Source organism: Gordionus sp. m RMFG-2023, chromosome 3 (genome assembly GCF_954871325.1).
Source record: "Gordionus sp. m RMFG-2023 chromosome 3, tfGorSpeb1-WG-v2, whole genome shotgun sequence".
NCBI classification, from domain to species: Eukaryota; Metazoa; Nematomorpha; class Gordioida; order Chordodea; family Parachordodidae; genus Gordionus; species Gordionus sp. m RMFG-2023.
In genome coordinates, this window is record NC_088777.1 from 36,321,949 (window position 1) to 36,337,725 (window position 15,777).

The window sequence follows — 15,777 nt, forward strand, 5'->3', positions numbered from 1 at the left end:
ATTTATTCGAAAAATATTTTAATTTTTATGATTATTTTACAACTATTATATAACACAGCTTCACAAAAGGCAACGATGATATTTTCCTCAAAATTGAAAGGATTTCTATTTAAAAGGTTGATATTTGAAAACTAATATTTAAAAAAAAAACTTAATGGCTTGAATTATTAAAATTGAATTACTATTTTCATTTTTTTAAAATTATATCGCAGAGAAAAATAAATACTTTTCTAACAATGAAATTTTATTTTATCCGGCATCTATCAGTTCTCACGAAATTTAATTTGATAATTTTATTAATTAAACTAATATTTCTTGGGAAGTCAAGCGGGATTCCTGATAATGTGCCTTTATTAGAAAATAGGACTCTATACGATCTTATAAGAAACAAATTTCAAGCCCAGGAGACGCATAATTTTTCCATTAACATTACTCATTTGATAAGCATATCTAAACAAAAAATACCTTATGTAAGTTTTAAATGTTTAAATTGTAAATTTAATTATGATATAACTCTTGATCTACAAAGCCAATGAGATTTATGCATATGCATAGTATAACCCCCCCCCCCCCCTCCCCATGATAAATATTTTAAAAAGCATTCATAACTTTTTTGATATAATTTTTTAAAACTTAAATTATTTTTTTTTAATTTAAAAAAAATCTGATTTTCTAATTGTATTTCAGGATGATTAGAGTATACTTATCCTCGGAATTTCAGACAAGCCCTGAGATTAGTGTTATTAAGCTCGATGATTTGAGTTGATTTTTAAAAACGGCTAACCAACATTTTAGTCAGAAAAATATTGCCTGACCCTCGAGATTTCGCTGATTGATTTTCGAACCTTTGCATTTAGGAGAGAAATCTCCAAGCTGCTTGATATTTTCTTGGATAAAATATTAAGCTGGCCGTTATTGAAAATTTCCCTAAGTTGAGTCGTTTAACAACACTACCTGAGATGTTTACATTTTTAATTATATGAAAAATCCATACATCAAAAATTAATATATCAAAGGTTCACTATAAAATTGTTTGAAATTCACAGAGGTACGGTATATGGAAAATTCAGAATTATTAATTATTTAGGGGTGCTAAATATAGTTTATTTTTTTCAATTTATTCTACCCCTGTCAACTGTCCAACGACATCCTTATTTAAGATAAAAATGTTTCTGGCAGATATGATCATATAGTTTGTAAATTATATACAAATATATTTATAGCATTGCTTGTAGATTTTTAACATATATGTAGTGTGTCCTTATTAGTTTTAACTATAAATAAATCGTATATACTAAGGTACCTTGGGTAAAATTGGTATTCGATTTAACCTACTAAAAACTTAAGTTAAAAAGAGACACTAAAATGTACACTTAAAAATATATCTAATATGGAAAAAGGGACGATAAATTATACATAAAATTATTTTGTTAAAATAAATATAATTTTTATCAAACAGAGAACCGGAACAAAGGCACTTTTGCGTTTCTGCTCCGTTTACATTCTGGTCACAAAATTATATACCATTTCCTTCCATTTCGGAACGTGTCGGAAAGCGTTCCTAAAAAATATCTTAAACCAATTTAGGATTAATTAAGACATTTTCTAAAAACCTATCATTTATATTTGGGCGGTGGGTTTTAATACATATTTGAGTGTCAATATATACCTCTCCAGACTAAAACTTTTGTTATTCAATATTAAATTGATAATAAAACAGTTACAATTATTTCAAATATGATTTAAAATTTTTTTTATAAATCTAACAATCATAAAATTATGATTGGTAGATTTTAATAATAAATATAAAGCTTATTACGAAATTTAAATTTTAATAACAGAATTATGAATTATGCACACCATTTATAAGTATAATAAAATTGCATCTGTATCTAGATACATTTGGAAGAAAATATTGGTATCTAGATCCCTTTCTATTATATGTGCCTGTATCTATATCCATTTGAAAAGTATTTTTAGCAACTATGATAATTATACATCAAGCAGTTGCAGTATTTTGGTTTCGCAAGCATACTATCACCAGCTTTACTAAACATGATTAAATAACATAATTGCTTGTAATACTTTTTAGAATGCAAATATTTTCCAAATTTAACACAAAATATATTTCTCTTATTAAATTTTTAGTCAATTATTTCAAAATATTTCTTATATACAGATGCACACTACTAAAATCAATATAAGGAAAAAAAATTTCTTAGCATTCTTAATTTAAAATTGGAATTTACTGATTTGCTATGCCTCACGGTTCAACTCTCCCCGGTCTTCCATACTTATTTCATATTCTACCTTTATTTTTATTGATGTAGCCTTTTAGTGTCCTTTTAACTTATTTAGTGCTCATTTTAAATCTAAATTACTGTCTTGTAATAGATATCGAATTTAACATAGTCAAAAAGATTTATTATGTTTAAATAATATTTATTAAAAATAATTAATAAAATTAAAACGAACACATTTGTTTAAAATGGCATATTTTGACATGTTAATTTTAAGAGCAACGAAGAGGATTTCAATAAAAACCTAGACGAACTTAAAGGGCTCATAAATGATAATGTTAGCCACCAGTATTTAGGACCAACGGATTGGGATGGGACAGTTCCATATATATACAGCAAATTTGTTCCTACTGCCTCTATAGATTCAGATTGCATTGTTGAAATTGAAGTTAAAAAGGTATAAATTTAAAAAATACAATATATATCACCCTAAATCAAATCAGATTACATTGCCATTAATTAAATTTTATAACGAATATATTTCAATATAAAATTTTATATAGATAGAATAATGTGTTAAAATCTCTTAATTTATAGGGGTTAATTTGCCCTATATATTATGGGTAAAATAAAAAAAAATAGATTATATCGATATTTATTAAAGATATTAAAATTTTAACAAATATAAATCAAAATGAGCGCCATTATAAAATCATGAATCATGGCCACTCCTTAAACATTTAGATTTTTCAGATAAGTTAAAGATTTGTATTATCTTCGGCTTTTATTATTTTACCATTGTTTTGTGTTTATATATATTTTTAAATTAACTAAATAATGTGGGTGATCCAACTCCTTCGAAACAAAAATAAAATTATATAAAAATGGGGATCCTATGACAGAAATTCTTAAAATATTTATGATAAGTGAACAAGCTCTTATGATGTCATATATAGATCCTTGTTAAATTATATACGCAAATACAATAAATAATAATTAAATAAAATATACGGATATTTTTCTTAAACAAAATAGCATATGTATAGATTGACCTATATATATATTACAAAATATACTTATTATTAAGAATCATAAATGCTTAATCATTACATTTACTCATATTCAAGTTTTCCTTGATTTGCCCACATATCCAATAAATGTAATCAGCGGTTCCCGCAAGCTCATTTTATTTTCCAACAAGACAATGCACCATATGCTATATTAAAATAAAATCTTACTTTTTTTATTAGACACGGGTTAGCTTTACTTAAATGGCCTGGAACAAGACCAAATTTAATTCAAGTAAAAAATGTCAAGGTTTTAAATAAAAAAGAGGATAAATCTAAAATAAAATGGGATAAGACCTGAAAAATTTGAAGAGCCCCCTGAAGCAAAATTCTTTTTTAATGGTTCCTTAATATCCCTTTGAACCAAAAAATAAATTTTTTGATTGCCCCCTAAACGATTTCTTTTATTATTCTATTAAGTAATATATAGATTTAATTTTATTATTTAAAAATTAATAAGACTTTCTAAATTTTTATTAAATGAATACTATTTTAATTATTAGATTAGATTAATACATATAAATTATATTCACCATGTCAGCTTGCAATCAAATTCTGTGTTAAAAATAGAATATCAATATCACACAATAAATATTAATTTAGCATTAACAGTTAAAGCTTAATTGACTTTTATTATTTAAATTAGTATATAACCCAGGCGCGTAACCAATGGGGGGAAGGGGGGGGGGAAATCCCTTCCCATCGCAAATTTATAAATATCATTTTAAGCTAATATAAATTTTACTCCCCCACGCCCCCCCCCAATTAAAATTTTACAAATATTTGAATATTAATTTTTTAACATAAAACTTATTTTTTATAAATTTTTATAAAATTTCCTTTCCTTGTGAGTACATTTACATTATTCAAAAATATTAATAAAAAATGGAGAAATTTTTTGTCAAAGACAAAGATATTGAAATCAAACGGTATATAGTTTAATATTAAATATATTATTTTATGAAATTCAAAATTATTAGTTAGTGAGTTAAAATTAATAAGTATTTTTAATAATATTTTAATTATTAATAAATATCTAATTTTATATTTTACATTTTTCTTTAGAACAGAAGACAGCGTCTACATGAGCCGGAGGGGTAGGAACAGTTTGCATCCTATTTTTTTGAGTGGGTAGGGGGTAAGCTGCTTTAATGGGGATAGGATAAAATTTTTTGGGGGTTATCTATTAAATTTTCAGATGAAATAGGACAAAATTTATTGCTGTAAAAATTATACTTTTATTATAGTATTATTATAATACAATTCATCGACCAAATCTATATATTGCAAACAATCATACACATTGTTTTCCAAATAAACTATCCTTTTAAATGTAATTTAAAAGGTTTAGATAATTTAGCAAGCTTATAATGCCATAATAATTAATTCATTGTAAATATGGAGGTTTTAATTGAATTTATTATATAAAAAATAAATTCTTTATATTCACAAAATATAGATAGTTGTTAGTAGAGACAGATTAATTTAAGTTATCCTTTATAAATTCTTTAAAAAGAGTATCAATAAATAAATAGGTGAAAATAATGAGAAAGAGACACCGCCGCCGAAGGCGGCTATTTTTTAGGGAGGTAGGCAAAGGTTTTTGAAGGGGGTTTGCATCATTGAAAATCCTGTCATGTAGACGCTGACAGAAGATATACTAAATTTAAATATATCTGTGCATGTTGACTCAATTTCCCGATATTTTGAAGTTATTTTATATTCTTGCATGTTTGCCTATTACAACATGCACGAATGAAAGGACATTTTCAAACTTGAGAAGGCTGAAGACATTTTTATGAAGTACTACTTCAGAATCTCGGTTAAATAGATTAGCTATGTTAAATATTCATAGAGATTTAGTTCCAACGACGAACGAAATTCTAGATGAATTGGCAACATCCACACTAAAATTAAAAATTACATTATAGTTATAGTGTTTAATAAACTTTTTGATAATATTGTATTTGATAGAAGTTATAAAAACGTTTTTAAATTATTTTCTAGTCAATATTTTATACACTGTGCACAATTAAAAAAAAATTTATTCTACTTATATTGTATGAGAATTTAAGCTGAGGCTAGTTTTTAAAGCAAATTTTAAAATAAAATGACATTAAACTTTATTTTAACTTTACATTTAAAAAAACTTTATTAAATATAACACACCTAACTTAAAATAATAAAAAATAGGCTTTTAATATCGATATGCACAAATTAGTAAATAAAAGTTAAAAATAGATATATAATTATTATTAAATTATGAATGATTTAATAGGATAGCTAAAACAGAAGGCCAGCTAAAGGAGTTTGGGGGGGGGAGCCCCCTCATAAGAAAATCCTGGATACGCCACCGATATAACCCTAATTATTAATATAAACATTTATTAATTGAAAATTAACAAATTTAATATTGTAATTAGCCGAGTTCAAAATCACTAATCAACTATATTATTCATTTTTAAATTTAATTGTCATGTCTCTTCCTAAAAATATTTTCATAAGTATAAGATATTTTTTTATAAAAATTAAGTAGACGAATAGTTAGTGTTGTTAAACTGCTCAATTTGAGCCGTTTCTTTAAATCAGCTAACTCAATATTTTAGCCAGAAAAGTATTGCTCAAGCCTTCAGGCTTAGTTAATTGATACCTTTGTGCTATCTATGACCAAAATCTTCAGGCTTGTGTAAAATATTTTGGCTAAAATATTGAGTTAGCCTTTTTTATCGGCTCAAATCGAGCCGTGTAACAACACTACATATAGTTTATAAATCCTATATTATATATAATTGATTATAAAATATTAGGATGCCACGTCAGACGTATTTGACAGTTATATAATATCAGTTAATATTTTAATAAATTTTACTAATAAATGCTTTTTATAATAAATATAAGTAGCAATTTGCATTCAATTATTTAACGCCATCTATTTATTTAAAATATTATTTTAATTAAACATTTTATTATTCATCCCACAATGAATGTAATAAATTAGATATATTTTCTCTCTTTTTTAGTTTTTAGGAAAGCTATTTTTTTCTTCTTTGAAAAACCGTTTTGTTTGAATTAAATTTTTAATACGAATATATTTTTGATATTATTACAAACTACTATTATTTTATGATATAATATACCAACTAGAGGTGGTGCGACAATAATATATAAAACCTTAATTGCTTGCATGATATCACTCTGGTTTTTATTTTATAGTTACAAAATGTTTCATTACTAATTTATCTAACATAATAAATTCTGATATGGGTTACCATCGTGAGTGTCATTCATGGCTATGACATTTAACCAGCATCTATTATTAGTGTGGCTATGTAATTTAAGATTATTACTACAGCTGCTGAGAGCATATCATATTTTAGATAAGCAATAATGTTCAACTATGTAGTCGTTTATTTATATATCATTAAAAATGGAAGATAATCTTTTATAAATTTAATATCTCACAATAATATTCTCGATTACTTATCTAGCTTCCATCATGTCATCTAAGAGGAAGCTCTACCCACCATATAGGTTTATGATTTGGATTGGTCCTTTATATTCTCTTTCATGAATTGTTGATTTGATAAGGACTATAATTTTTTCCTATTAGTCCATTCTCATTGTCTAAAATGGTAACAGAGAGTTATATCAGTTTCATGACCTTTTGTCAATGTAACTTGCTAAGAATTATATAGCCTTATGTGATTTTTCCATTATCAATTGAGGCATATGTATGAATTAATTAAACTTTTTTATCACTTGTAATCCTTTAGAAGCAAAATTTTTTTATATCAGCGAAAATATTTTATACTGTAATAAATAGATTTTGTATTAAAAAATATTTTATTTAGAAATGTCTTGTATTGTTTTAATTATTTATATGCTAGTTTATTTTGTATGCATAATATGATAAATGGAAAAATATGAAATTCATAATAATTGTTCCAACTTAGCAAATCTTAAGTATTATATATTAGTATAAAACCCAGCCAAAAGCAGGGCAAAAGAAGGCAGAAGTAGAGGTCTGTATTGGGCGGGGTTTCGGCCCGCCCGCGCACGCCAATCTAAGTGGGCGGGCGGATGGGCGGATAAAATATTTTTCGAAATGGGCAGGCGGGCGGATTAAAGAAAATTTGAAACTATGGGTGGGCTGGGCGGGCGGGTTAAGAATTTGAACAATGGGCGGTGGGGTTAAGGAAATTGAAAATAAACTAAAAAAAAATATTGTTTAAATGAACTATATCATTATTTCTTTTTTTATTGTACCAATCGTTTTTTTTAAGTGGAGAACATTTACCTATGTAATAAACACAACAATAAAACTTTTTTCTTAGAATAAATAAATATTTTTGTCTATTAAAAATTTCCTTTTATGGGAATGTAATAAAACTTTTCTCTTAAAATCTCCTTTTTTGGGTTTGCAATCTGCATTGTATTATTTTATTTTAGTAATAATTGTTTATCTTTATTATTTTCATAAATATTCAATTTGATCAAATATATTGTCCATAATTTACATTGATTATTTTTATACCTATATTAATTTCCTAAATTATAAACTTTTTGTAGAGTAATGAAATATTTTTATTAGATGCTTAAAAAAATGAAAGAATGACCATAATTAAATTTTATAAGCGGGCTTGGGTTAAAAATTTTTTATAAATAATGGGAGGGCAGGTAAAAAATTTTAGACTAATGGGCGGGTGGGTAAGAAATTTTAGACAAATGGGCGGGGCGGGCGGGTATATATTTTTTTGAAAACTATAGGCGGGCTGGGAGGGGGGGTTAAATTTTTTTAAAACATTGGATGGGCGGGCTTTTGGTCCAAAAACCCGCCCAATGCAGACCCCTAGGCAGAAGGCCCGCAAATTAGGGGGTATCTTTGCCCCCCATTAAATTTTTTTTTAGTTGAGCCCCTGATATTGTAAAGGCTAGCGACGCCCCTGCGAAAGGCGTGAAACCTTAATTAAAACTCTCTCTAAAAGAATCAAGCTCAACATTAGCGTTAAGGGCGAGATAACTAAGTATTAGCTTTAAAGGCAACATAATTAAGTAGAGGGAAATTATTTCTATTTAAATTTTTTACTATCATACATGTTTTTGTAAGTTTGGGTCATCTTGTTTAAACTATATAAATTTGATTTACTAATTGAATGACATAATTTGACTCTCTTCTTTTACTAAACTATATTATGCTATTTATATCTAACAGTATATTAATAACTGAAAAACAGGAAGCCTTTATATATAAGAGCAGATATAGCTTATTTTATATGAATGACATCTCTATAAATGATATGTATTATTTTAAAGTGATGTAAATAAAGATTTATCGCAGTAATAGTTTAATGAGATTTTATCAGAATTCTTTAACATATTAAGTTAAAATAATTTTCAATCCTTATATCATTTATTATATTCAAACATAATTATAATTTATTTTTTAAAATAAAGGTTATAACGAAACCAGGAAAATGTTTAATTAGTAAGGGTAAAATACAACCTTTGTGCGGAGCGGGTAAATATTTAGGATTTTCTAAAAAATGTCTTAACTTGAAAACAAGAACAGCGGTCAACGATGTATGAAAGAAAATGATTTATTAAAAATGTAATATTTTTTAAATTTGTAAATATAAAAATTTCTATTCAGTTTAAAAGTCAAAACATTAAAAAAATATAATTATTTAAAAATATTAATGAAATATAATTATTTAGAAGGTGTAAATATGTACTAGCTGTTTAATTATTAATTAAGAATTGGGGAGGGGGGTATTTATTTATCAGGCTATCAAAGTAGCCTATAATATAAAGTCCTACATGGCCCCTGCGCCCGAGCCTAGCCCTGTCCATACCCCAAAAAATATTATTACTGTCATTCCTTCTATTTTGCCTTTTTTGCCTTATTGAATATCATATTTATAGAATGAATTTTTTTAAAAAAAAGAAGTATTTAAAAAAGAGATGTTTTATATCATATTTTGTAGAATAGAATAGAATAGGTAAACATTATATTATAAAAATTAAAAGTAGGGCCAAAAGCCGGATTTTTATCACCATAATGGGGAAGAAGGAGGGGTGCAAGGCTCAAAAATGTTGTCAAAATAGGCAGTGATATGATAATCATAATTAATTTAAGAACAACATTTGTCAGGCACAATAATATTTGCTTGTAAATATGCCATATTGTTATCATTATAATAAGATAAAATCATTATAATATAATGGGAATTAATAAAATAGCTATAAAAAAATAAGCTTGTTTCAAACATTTTCTGTGATTTATGTTTTTTGAAAATTTGTCATATTGTAATAATTATACGTATATTCGTACCGTAATAAAATCTCTTTTTCTATCAAACATTTAATATATATATCTATTTTTTATCTAAGAATTAGAATGTAAACAAAGAAAGGCGAAATAAAATAAAAAGTACATATTAAAAGAACTAGTTAACTAAGTATTTTTTACAAAATAAAATTAAGAATAAGAGGTCAAATTATTAAACATTCTCCTTCTTCTAAAAAAAGCCTTCCCATAATATCTTCTAAGCTGTCATAGATAGTAAATCGTTCTAATAGTTTATCATTTTAGTTATCAAGTTGTTGCATAAGTCATCGTAATCGTTGGCTTGTCCCAATCGTCGGTTTGTTTAAATCGAGTTTGCACGTTGGTTTGTTTAAATCGTAAGCTTAATATCCGTATCGTAAGTTTAATATCCTTATCGTAAGTTTAATATCCATATCGTAAGTTTAATATCCTTATCGTAAGTTGTCTTCATAAATCATGATTTTGTCATGTAGCTTGCTTGTAGTACTCAGTCGTTATTATTATCAATTTTCAAAATTGTTATTATCATCAGTCAGTCACGAATAATTAGAAATAATAATTCATCAAGTTGGATATAAGAATAAACGAAGAATGATAAATCAATAAGATTGTTATATAAAATTTTTAGCATTTTCATTTTTGCGTTTTAGTGTAAGCGTTTTAGTATTTAATTTACTTTATGCGTTTTAATATTTAATTTATTTTAATATTTTAAGTTATGTAGTCTTTTAAGTTATGTAGTCTTTTAAATAAGCAGGTTTTTGTTTAATTCGCATTGGTCTAGAAATCGGTGTTACGTTATTTTTATCAGTAGTTTTTATATTTCTGTCCACACTTCCCTCCTTAAAAGAATCCTTAGAATTAGAGTCATAATTAATAAGTGTGATAAAACAATTTCTTATTCTTAATTGATCTAAGTGTCTCCTCAAAATACCTTTATCTATCTTAATTTGGAACTTATTGTCACTTTCTTTGTGTGTGACCATGCTTTACACCATTTGTCATCACCTTTTACTTTGTACCAAACAAAATCTCCTACTTAAAGGTTCTATTTCGTGGTAAAGTAACGTTGATTTTGTTCTCCTTCTCTTCCAACGGTTTTAATAGGTCCCATATAACTCTAATATCTCGATTGAACATTCTATTGGAAGGTGTAACTCCTGTAGTGTCATTACGCGTGTTTTTGTAAATAAAAATTTGCCAAGTGCAATGTCTAAGTCAATTTTGATATTCCTTTTCATATGTATTTTGAACGTTCTCACCATGCGTTATACCTGGCCATTGGATTGCTGGTGATATGTGGACGTGAGTACATGTTTGATACCATAATCATTGCAAAATTTATCAAAATCATTACTTGTGAAGTTAGTGCCTTTATCAGTTACTATAGTTTCAGGTATTCCATATAGCGAAATAGTTTTAAAAATTTCTTTTAAAGTGTCGTAATATTTTTAACAGGAACAATAATTGGAAATTTGCTATAGGCATCGACTATTATCAACCAATTTCTTGTTAAAAACGGACCCACATAATCTATGTGTATCCTTTCAAATGGTTTGGTTGCCGAAACCCATGGTTTTTGTATGCTTTTAGGATTGTCTCACAACTTTTCACTTCCATGTCTATGTCATTATTTATACCAGACTACCACATATAATCTTTGGCTAAGGATTTGATTTTTCCTGCTCCCAAATGATCTTCATATAATGACTGTAGTACATTTTTTTTCTCATAGAAGACGGAATTATTATTTTGTTGCTTTTGTAAAGACAATCCTTAATTATACTTAATTCCAATTTAATGTTTTTATAGATATTATTCTTTATAGGCATGTTGTTCTTAATCATTTATGACTTGTTTTAACTCAATATCTTTGAAAGTTTTATCACGTATTTGATTAAAATTGATAGGTAAATCCCCAAGTCATTTATAATTATGATATTTTCAACAACTTCATCATGACATTCTTGTGGCAATCTCGAGAGACAATCAGGAACAACATTATATGGATAGGAACAACATTATATATACCGGCTTTATACTTTATATTAAAATCATATCCTCCTAATGTTATATTCCACTTCTGGAGTCTTAAGGACATAGTACTATTGTCCTTGAGACCCTTGGTAAAGATGTGAACAAGAGGTTTTTGGTCAGTAATAATTGTAAATTTTGTGCCGATTAAGTATTCCTGGAACCTCTTTATAGCGAACATAATAGCGAGAGCCTCACTCTCAATGTTGGTATTATTCATTTCGAATTTTAATAAGGTTCTCGACGTGAAAGCTATTGATTTTTCTTTGCTATCTTTTTCAGTATGAAATAATACAGCTCCTAAACCACATTTAGATGCGTCAGTGGCAATTCCTATAGGTAATTCAGGATTATAATAAGTCAATGCAGGACAAAGACTAATCTACTTTTTTAGATCATTAAAACTTCTAGTGTTCTAAGTTTCAAGCCCATTTTTCTTTGTTGACTATATAGAGGATCGACTATTTCAGCAAAATGTTCAAAAATTTTCTAAAGTAGCCAGCCATTCCCAGAAATGTTGATAATTCAGCAGCAGATTTTGGTTCTGTCATTTTAATTATTGCTTCAATTTTGTCGTGATTAGCATGAATCCCCTTGGCGACAATATCATAACCCAGGAACCTCACTTTATTTTTAAAGAACACACTTTTGTTGAAGTTAGGTACTAACCCAAATGATGATATTCGATCAAACACTTTTTTTTATGTTGTTTAGGTGAGCTTCTTCTTTTTTTCCGGTTATAAGTAAATCATCAATATAAAATATGACATCTTTCATGTCACGGAAGATTTGTCCATGATCTGTTGGAAGATTGCAGATGAGGTCTTTAGCCCAAAAGGAAGTCTAGTAAATCAGTAATATCCCTTGTGCGTAGATATAGTTAAAATATTTCTGCAACTTTTATCAATCGGGACCTGTAAGAAAGCATTTTTAAAATCAATCTTCATAAATTTATTTCCTTCTGAAAGTTTAGCTATTAGATCGTTAATTTGTGGAAGTGAGTATATGACATCTTCTAGAGCTAGGTATACGGTGGCCTTAAAATCAGCGCAAAGCCTAATGCTCCCATCATCTTTGTAGGCGGCGGTAATAGGACTTGCCCATCGAACATCAATCACCAGCTCAATAATTTCATCATGTATCCATTTTTTAAGTTCCTTGCCCACAAGATCAATTTTTGAATAAGGTATACGTCTGGGTGGTATAATTTTAGGTTGGGTATCTCTTCTTAAATGTAACTTGACACTTGCTTTATTAATTGGTTAGTTAGTCAATTTGGATTCGAATTTTTTAAATAATTTTTTAATTTGATCTTCGTAATTTGTGTCAATATTTGCTTTAAATTTATTTAAAATATTTTTGAAGGCCTTAATCCATGTACGTCACAACAAGGCATTTTTTCTTGACTCAACGACTACCGCTTGTAAATATTTTGAGATATCTTCATAAGTCACTTTAACTTGCGTAATACCGATGATCTTAATCAAATTCCCGTCATAGGCTGCAAGTTGTAACTCGGATCTTTTAACATCTCTAATACAAAGTTTTTTAGCCAATTCATGAAATGGTGAATTCGGAACCCGTGTCGACTTGCATGGTTTTTATAATATCATTTACTTTTAAAGTAGTCATAAATGCCGTATTTTTATCATTAAGCATGACCCCAGATAAATTATTAATGTTAAAATCGTTATCATCTTTATTTTTTGTAGAGTCGATTTTCTCTTCAACAATTTCTTCAATGTTCATATTATGGTCGTTGTTGTTATACTGTATTTGCTTTCTCTGATTGTTGTCGCTTCCTCTATAATTATTTGAATTGTTATTATAGGATTGGTAATTATTGCGATTTCGATCACCATATTGATCTGTTTCCTCTGATTATTATCATACCATGTATTATTTCTACCGTAGTTAGATTGATTATTATTGTTGTAGCGATAGTTGTTGTAGTTATAGTTATTATAATTATCATGGTATCTAAAATTATTATTACCGTAATTCCTATCATAGTAACTAAAATAATTATTATCGTAATTCCTATTTCTATAGCTATTAATAATTATTATTATCGTAATTCCTATTTCTATAGCTATTAATAATTATTATCTCTATTATCATAATTTTGTCTAAAATTATTTCTAAAATTATTATTAGGTCTAAAATAATTATTATTATCATTCCTGCAATTATATTTAGGAAAAATGTTATCGGAAGAGCTTTGGTTAACTATATCTTTGTGCTCATTGTTTTTAATGTTAAAGTTTTTATCTTTATAGGACTTTTTATCCTAATTAACACAACTTATATTTTTAGTATCTGATTTATTATTAATGCTATATAATCTACTTCCTATCTCCACCATTTCATTTAAGGTTAAATTAATATTTTTATTTAATTCATATTTTATTTTGTCTTTTAAGACAGATGTTCTTAACTTTTCTTTTATCCTATTTTCATCAAAAAAATAACATTTTTTATTTAATTTGGACAGCCTAACATACCATTCTAGAAAATTTTCGTTAGGATTTTGGTATGCTAAATTAAATTTGTATAAATATTTTTATCCTGTATTGGTAAAAGGTATCTTAGTTTTTTAACGCTATATTAAGGTCTAAAATCTAGGTATTTGAACAAATAAATTTAACATTGTCAAACACAGCATCAGATAATAATACAAGTAAAGTATTTACTTTAACGGAGTCCGATGTTGTGCTGGTCAAAAAGTAGTCAAGTACCCTTTCTATGTAAACCTCAGTCAGTGGTCAGGTATAGAAGATACAAATACAATATACTTCTCAAAATTCACAAAGAGTCTTATATTTTAGATGTTTGTATTTGGGATCTTTTTCAACCCTGAATCTATTTAAATAACATATATCTTGGATGCGCTCTCATTTTTCTTGTATAACAGCCTCACAATCTTTTCTACCACTAATTCAACCCCAATTTAATTTTTTCTCGAAATTATGGACCACATTTTACCAATTTTTGCTTCAAGTTCGTTTAAATATTCAAAATTTTGAAGAATTTTTAATCTGTTACATGTTAATACGGTGGATTCTTATCCAGAGGGTTTGAGCCAATGAGCAGATTAGATAAATCTTTGTGTGAGTAAGAAAGGCACTTACGACGGATCGTAATGCACTTAGCACACTTTGGCAAAAATTGTCTTAAGTGTTGATATTGTTGGAAACATATGATGGCTAGCTAATATTAAGAAAACTATTTTATTAAATTAAATTGAAGAATTACATTGTGTTACTATATGTCAGCGTCTACATGACAGGATTTTCACTGGATGCAAACCCCCTTCAAAAACCTTTGCATACCCCCCTAAAAAATCCCCACCGCCTTCGACGGCGATGTCTCTTTATCATTATTTTCACCTATTTATTTATTGATACTCTTTTCAAATAATTTATAAAGGATAATTAAAATTAATCTATCTCTACTACCAACTATCGATATTTTGTGAATATAAAGAATTTATTTTTTAGATAATAAATTTAATTAAAACCTCCATTACAATGAATTAATTATTATGGCATTATCAGCTTGCTGAAATATCTAAACCTTTTAAATTATATTTAAAAGGATAGTTTATTTGGAAAACAATGTGTATGATTGTTTGCAATATATAGATTGGTCGATGAATTGTATTATAATAATACTATAATAAAAGTATTAATTTTTACAGCAATAAACTTTGTCTTATTTCATCTCAAAATTTAATAGATAACCCCCCAAAAAAATTTATCCTACCCCCATTAAAGCAGCTTACCCCCTACCCCCTCAAAAAAATAGGATGCAAACTGTTCCTACCCCTATCGCTCATGTAGACGCTGCTATATGTGCAAAATTTCTATTTTATATAATATTATTTTAGAATATAAATTTGAATATAAAATAAAATGAAATAAGTTAGTAAATATCGCGATATATTTTATAAAAGGTTATAAGTATAAATCGTGATATATTTTATAAAAGGTTATAAGTATAAATCGCGATATATTTAAAGGTCATTCGAATATTATAAATTATTTTAATAAATATTATAATATATTTAAATTTATTATAATTATTATTTAAATATATTTTCATTTAA

General features: G+C 27.0%; 1 long non-coding RNA gene across 1 annotated transcript; it reads left to right on the forward strand.

Moving 5' to 3' along the window:
• The first annotated feature begins 248 nt into the window (after positions 1 to 248).
• On the forward strand, positions 249 to 8,878 carry LOC135927359 (uncharacterized). Its single transcript, XR_010572060.1, has 3 exons — positions 249 to 470; positions 2,518 to 2,697; positions 8,762 to 8,878. It is a non-coding gene; the product is annotated as an uncharacterized LOC135927359 (long non-coding RNA).
• Positions 8,879 to 15,777: the final 6,899 nt, after the last annotated feature.